Here is a 7,640-nt window from a genome sequence, read left to right as displayed (position 1 = left end):
CCTAATTTATCCCACCCCCCCTTCCCTCTGGTAACCGCAAGTTTGTTTTCTATTGTCTGTATAAGTCTAGTTCTGGTTTGTAAATGAGCCCATTTGTATCATTTTTTAAGATTCCACATATGAGTGATGTCATATGATATTTGTCTTTGCCTGACTTACTTCACTTAATATGATAACCTCTATATCCATCCATGTTGCTGCAAATGGCAATATCTCATTCCTTTTTATGGCTGAGCAGTATTCCATTGTATATATACCACATCTCCTTTATCCATTCTGCTGCTGATGGACATTTAGGTTGCTTCCATGTCTTGGCTATTGTAAATAGTGCTGCTATGAACATTGGTGTTGCATGTAACTTTTCAAATTAGCGTTTTCCTCTCTTCTGGATATATGCCCAGGTATGTGTGTTTCTTTACATAAAGACACTTTATTTAATATACATTGCTGACTCATTAACATTGAACTCACATTCACAGCCAACAGCAGTGTATAACTCATGCCTGAATGAAGCTTATCTGACACACGTATTTTCTTCGTAAAACACATCTCAGCCTTCTTGTGCTTAGGACGCTGGACAGCACTTTAGCACTTGCCTGGGGGCCACTTTAAACAGCATAACCACCACCAAAAAGCACAAACATGCAAAACTGTGGCATTAAATAGTCAGCAGGAAGGATGACTGTTTATAGTCAGAGCTGAAACAAGCAGGCAGAACGTTACCCTGCTCGACCTCAGACAGAAACGTGCGTGTGTGGTGACAACGATTTCTCATCCGTGTCCACAAATGACCATGAAGTGACCACATGGATTGATTTGGGGATTACAAATAAATTTTAGTGTGTAGATGGATCTACATATAAGAATCCACAAATGATTAGGATCAACCATTTATTTTAAGATCTAAGGACTGTTTCTGGCACATGGTAAGCCCCATGTATGTGTTTGTTATTATCGTACAAGGTATTATTATACAAGGTAGTATGCATGGGTGATGGCTCACTTCTTTGCTGTGATGGTGAATTTTACGTGTCAACTTGGCTAAATTCTAGTACCAAGGTGTTTAATCAAACAATAGCCTAAACGTTGCTGTGAAGATACTTTGTGGATGTGATTAACATCTACAATTAGTTGAATAAGTGAAGGTGGTTACCCTCAGTGATGTGGGTGGGCCTCATCCAATCAGGTGAAGGCTCTAGGAGCAGATTCTGAGGTTTCCTGGAGAAAAAAATTCTGCCTCAAGCCAGCAGCATCAACTCCTAGCTAGTTTCCAGCCTGTTAGCTTGTCACTCCCCACAGTCACATGAGCAAATTCCTTAAAGTAAAGCTCTCTCTCAGACACACACACACACACACACACACACACACACACACACACACGCATCTTCTATTGCTTTCCTCTGGAGAGACCTAACTGATAAATTCACTTTTGATGATTTTCTCTCCTGTGATGACCAGTCAAGTGGGAGGGGCACTGGACTGGAAATCGGGAGGACCAGTCCTCGTCTCATCTGTGACTCCCCATTCCCGTGGTTGCACTGGCCATTCTCTGTGGGTTTTTCCAGTTCCCTGATTCCCAGGTAGTGGAAATAGCTGAGCAAAGCCTTCCCCTCCCCCATCCTCTCTTCGGATTCTTCCCATGGAGTGTGAGAGTTGGATAGAACCTTCAAGATTATATCATCCGAGCTTTTTGTTTCTCTATTTCTTTAAGTACAAATGGCTCGCATTCCCTTTCTCCCTCCTAACACGGGGCATAAACTCTCATAAGACTTGCTCGGTCTGTTGCCAGATTCTCTGAACCCTTGGGAAGTCCTGCCAAGCGCGGCTCCGACAACAAAAAAATTAGGAGAAATTAATGGTGGGAGTGGGAAGGAGTGGGGGAGATGGGACTCTTTGAAAGCCCTGAAATGCCAGCAGAAAATTGATCAAAGCTGAGATGAATTTCACCCACCTCTTCTAACGAGCTGCTAACATTGGAGTGGCAGCCTTGTCATGATAATTTGTCACACATGTGACCGTGTGGGCTGAAGCCCCTTCAGAGTCATCTTCCCAACCCACTGCCACAGGCAACTTGTCTGAAACAAAGCTCTAAGACATAATGGAAAGGGAAATGCGGGAGGTGAGAGGGCGGGGAATGACCACCCACTCCCCCCAAGTCTCCCCGTCCTCAAGTATCCACCCTCATTAGGCTTGAAGAGCCTGCTGGGACTTCCATTACATTTGTGCTGTTGCCGCGGCTGCAGTGCCCACTGCCACAAAGATGCTGTCCAGGAAAAAACACCACCTCCTGAAAAATAACACGGTGTCAACACTAGTTAGCCTACCAATAAAGCTCTGTGATAAGCGAGACTGCCCCCTGAGGCAGGCTGGCAGAGATCCCTCCACCAGGGCGAAGTTCTCTCGGGCAGAATGACTGCTTGTGACCCCAGAGGGACCTGGATCTGAGCATCAGACGTGGGATGTGTGCTCACACAGCGAGTTCATCCATCAGAGGGGACCCTGGTACTCGCCTAAGTGGCTCTCGGGCAAACCATCAGTTGGCCGACGCTGTTGTCACCACTGAGGCTCACAAAGGTCCCATTCTTTCTACTTTTAACATAAAAACATCAACAGAACATCTATTGTGTGTAGACCAGAAAACAAAGAGATGGAACAGAATCCAAGGTGCAGTGGGTACTGGGGAGAAAAATAATGCCCATGTCAGAGGCCAGGTTATACGAGGTCTCTTCTGGACTGAGCTGTTCAATGTGGAGAAGAGAAGGCATCATTTCCCCTTATTTTTCTGTAGCTTTAACAACATGCCAAATTATAAAAAAGCTGCATTGTGTTTTTTCAAGAAAGACTTCAAATTTACCTATAGGTTGATAGATCTATTTATACACAGCCCGCTCCAACCAAGATAGGTTTGAAGATGCATCATTTCTGTAACAATGTTCATCGCATAACCTTTTTATATGGAAGCTACTTGACTAAGGCAAGTTAAAGGCTAGTCGCGCTTATTCTAGGATGGTATCTTCAATACCATCCAGACGGGCCACATCCATCTTTCAGCAGAAAAGTGATTTGCCCAGATTGGTGAAGTGACTTTTCAAAACTCATACAGCTAGTGCCTGGCAGAGCATGTTTCAAACCTAGATGTCCTCAAAACCCAGTGTTTCTCCTATGACCACCATGTTAATTTTATAGGAGTAAAGAAAGAATGAAAGCCAAGGGGGAGCTCTCTGTGGACAGGGAGGGGCATCTCAAATGCAAATCCTCAATTAGGGCTCAAAAGTCATGCCATCTGGACTGGACAGGCAGCTAGAAAGTCAGGCTTAATGCCAGGAAGGCAAGGAAATAGGATCCTAGCTAGGGAAGGATGTAAAAATGGTGGCAACCAGGAGATAATACCAACTTAAACAGTGGAGCAGAGAAGGAGTTAGGTTAATATGGAGTAGACTTGAAAACCTTAGGAAAAAAATTATTCAGACTATGAAATCACTAAATCCAACTTAAGTTTTACACTAGGAAAAGCAGAGTGTATAACCGTGTTGCCAGCCTCTTCTGAGTAATGTACAGGTTTACTTACCCGTCAGTCAAGGTGTTCCTTAACCTCCAGATGTGAAATTGCAGTGCTGATGACTGGTAACCTAGAAGTCGAGTTAGAGAACATGGCACAGGTACATCCCCACACCCCATCCAAAGGTGGGTGGTGACAACGTAGGGGAAGAAAGGGAAGCAAAACTCTCGTAAAGTTTTAAATAATCTTCCAGGAGGAACAGCAAGGCAGCATCATGCTATAGAAACAGCAAAGGAGAGTGAACAAATGTTTTCTTGCCCCTTTACTCTGCTCTCTGCCTTCCCCTCTGCCATATTTCATGCCTTTTTCCATCTGTGCTCTATATGAGAAGGAAATATACAGCAGGTTAATTCGGCAGATACTTTTTGGGGGAAAAAGTCCAGAGAGAAATATTCCTCTAACCAGATGTTGGTAGTCAATTTTACCCATCTTTCTTCTGTTGTACTTTTTCGTCCTTGTTCTTCTTCCCCAGTCAGCCAAAGTAAACAGAATCTAGATGTTCAAGATCTTCGTGAGGCAGAGTTTTAAAGAGACCCATTTATCATACATCATAAAAGCAACTGGGAAGCAGAGGAGTAAAGGGCTCAAATGCATGACCCCAGCAGCTGGGGGTCTCCATGCCTTTCAACTTTTCCCAACAAAGGAATCGTTGCAGAGTTTCTCACTCCTTCTTAACCCTGTTGCTGAGTTGCTGAATTCCCCTGCCACTTTCATTGATCCACGAATGATCCAAATCCTCAACTGCAGAGCACAGAGAGGCTCCAAACAGGTAATGAAGATAACGCATGTAAAGCGCAGAGCACGGGGCCTGGCGTGTATAAGCATATTGTAGCCACTCTTGTCGTAATTCCTATCCTCTGTCTCCTCTTCCTCTTGTTTCTTCTCCTCATCATCTTTATTATCATCTCCAAGGAATGATCTGGTTGTTAGGTCATATTTTGTGTTCCAAGTTTGCTATCAAGAATGAATGAATGAATGAATGTTAAATTTTCTTAGAGTCTTTCAAATGTCTCTAGGGTCTTTGATGAGTAAGTAGACAGAGTTTGGCGAGTAGCTCAGGGTTTAGCAGATCCAGAGTTTCCTTCTCTCTCTCTCTCTCCCTCTATCTCTATTTCTCTCTCTCTCTATCTCTCCTTAACTTATTTCTTGGGAAGATAGAATGTATCAAATATTTTGAACCACTATATGACTATATGAGATCATGTGATTTTTAGTGATAAAATTTCACTTTCATGGTATATATAATTGAAAAATCATTTAATGGTTTAGTGACCAATTTTGTTAACTAAAACTATGAATTACATTGCACTTAATATCATTTTGTATTATTATCATATTTTTAACATTATGCAAGTAATACAACTGCTTTATCCATTGCTTCTTGCATTTTTTCCCTGAAAATATGTTTATTGTATTCTACCTTTGATAATTTAGCTAGGTATAGAAGACTAGCTTTTATAAGTTAGGAATTGCATCTGGCTGCATGAATAGCAATTTGATCGATGAGGTTGGTTTGGGACACTTGCCAAAACAGAGATTATTTCTTTTTAATGTAGTAAGTAGTTGGAGATTGGAAGTCTTAGGGTGTTGCAGTTGCTCAGAGAAGTCATCAAATCTCCTTCTACTTTACAAGTCTGCATCTCTCACCATGTGGTTTTAGTTCTCAGTGTCACAAATGGTTCACATATCTATATTCATTAAGTCTATGTTCCAGGCAGGAAGAAGGAATAGGATAAGGACAACATGTACAGGCAGCTTTGTCTGTCTTTTTTACTAAGGAAATAACAGATTTCCAGGGACCACAGCCCAAATAACTTTCTGCTTCTATTTCTGTGTCACGTGGCCAATTCTAGTCCCAAGGGAGTTTGGGAAAATGAGTATTTTTAAGCAGGTACATTGCTGTTCTAAGTAATAGTAGACTTATGTTAGTTAGCAAGAGGTGAAAATAAAATAAATACTATGTAGAAAACTAGCAGTGTTTGCCACACAGATTCATAATTATTTCTTTTCTGTACAGGAAATTGCTCCTTTTTTTTTTTTTTTTTTTTTCGGTACACGGGCCTCTCACTGTTGTGGCCTCTCCTGTTATGCACAGGCTCAGTGGCCATGGCTCACAGGCCCGGACCGGGGCACGAACCCCTGTCCCCTGCATCGGCAGGTGGACTCTCAACCACTGCGCCACCAGGGAAGCCCTCCATATTTGTTTTAATCTAGTTGATGGGAAATCTGATACTAGTCTTTTTTTTTCAAGTCCCCTTCTAATTATTCCATTGATTCTATAGTCTTTGTGTAAATTCTTCCATTTTTTGATGGTATTGCTTCTCTTTCATCATGTTGGCTTTCATCAAATGTTGGAGGATTCTCACTTGAGCACCTGTTTCTGTAACTGAGTTTCTAGACTAGTTTGCTGGCTGGCTCTATTGTACTGCTGCTTGACTTGACCTTCCAGGGTAATCTGGGGAGTGGGGGGGGGGGGCGCTGCTGTAGCACAGGGCATCTCAGCATTTAATCCTCCATATGGGGCAACCCTGTACTTTCTGGGAGTTGCAAGCCAGCTCAGGCTCTGCCAGTTCTCTCTTTCTTAAGATCTGAGAGTCACTCCTCTTTTATGAGTCAGATGCATCTACTACTGCTGCTTGTAGAGTAGGGAGAGCAAAGTACAGGGATAAACCCACCTGGCCCCTCCCTCTGAGGTATCACAGTGAATCACCCTCCTGGCTGTTCTTGGTCTCATTAGCCTGTAGTTCCCTCCACCTCCAGGCAGAAAGATTGTTCAGTGCTTCTTCCATCTGTGTCTTGCAGCTTCCTCCTAGGCTTGTCCTGGCCTCCAGCCTCACTCCCTGGCTGCTGTTGCCTCTGCAGTTTTCCATTTGCATTCTTTTAAGATTTCTCATAGTTCCTGTCCTCTCTTCTTTCCAAGTAAGACAATACATATGCATTCATTTCCATGGATATGATGGATTTGATGTGAGAAGAGGAAGTCTGCAGTCTATGCTTTTTTCCAACTTGAAAATTAAAGCCTTTTTCAAATATGTTATGAAACACATCTATATGTTTTCTCTCATGAGATTATCTCTGTTGCCCCATAAAGGAGCTTGTGTAGTTATTATGACATGCAATTCACAGATGAGGAAACAGAGAGTAGGGTTAATTATGCTGATCTCCTACATCTAAGAAATACCTTTCTCTTTGCATAGCATTTGCGTTTTTATAGTTGCATTTGCTGTATGTCCTTCTGCTTATATTTTCACTCCTGAAGGCCACTTGTGGCACCATTAGGGAAATTTGAAAGGCAAAGCACCAGCTCTTTCTTTCCTGAGTGACAAAGCCCTAATGAGCACGCTAATCCACATGGCATCCCAGACTGAGTCTGTCTCCCACCTTCTCTTGTGCCTGGCGTTCTTGCTTCCACATGGATATTTCCGCCTTGGTCTCTCCGGTGCCTTCTAAAACTTCTAAATTTATCTCTCTTGTGTTCTCAGCTCCTTACCCTCCAACCGAGAAAGAGGTCAGAAAAGTAACTGACCCTAAGCTTTGGTGCTTGAAACCAGAACTATAATAGCATAACATTCATGTCCCAAATGTTCAAGGTAGGGAGAGTCCAAAGGGAATCGAATCCTGTCCTTTACAAAGTTAAAAGGAAGAAACCCAGGGAAATGAATAATCTCAAGGGATAAAAGTGGTGCTAGACAGAATCAGAGCCAAAGAGTAAAAATATAGAAGAATAAGAAATAACAAAGAGAAACAAAAAGAAGAAGAAGGGGGCTTCCCTGGTGGCGCAGTTGTTGAGAGTCCACCTGCCGATGCAGGGGACGTGGGTTCGTGCCCCGGTCCGGGAGGATCCCACATGCTGCAGAGCGGCTGAGCCCCTGAGCCATGGCCACTGGGCCTGCGCGTCCGGAGCCTGTGCTCCACAATGCGAGAGGCCGCAACAGTGAGAGGCCCACGTACCGCACAAAAAAAAAAAAAAAAAAAGAAGAAGAAGAAGAAGAGGAAAAAGAGCAGGAGAAGGAGGAGTAGGAGAAGCAGAAGAACAACGATTACCGCCACTATCACCATCACCACGGATTAAGGGCCTTAG

Source organism: Grampus griseus (assembly GCF_964374135.1).
Source record: "Grampus griseus genome assembly, chromosome: 2".
In the NCBI taxonomy this organism is placed as follows: domain Eukaryota; kingdom Metazoa; phylum Chordata; class Mammalia; order Artiodactyla; family Delphinidae; genus Grampus; species Grampus griseus.
The sequence above is the reverse complement of the archived record's forward strand: the minus strand, read 5'-3'. Positions refer to the sequence as shown.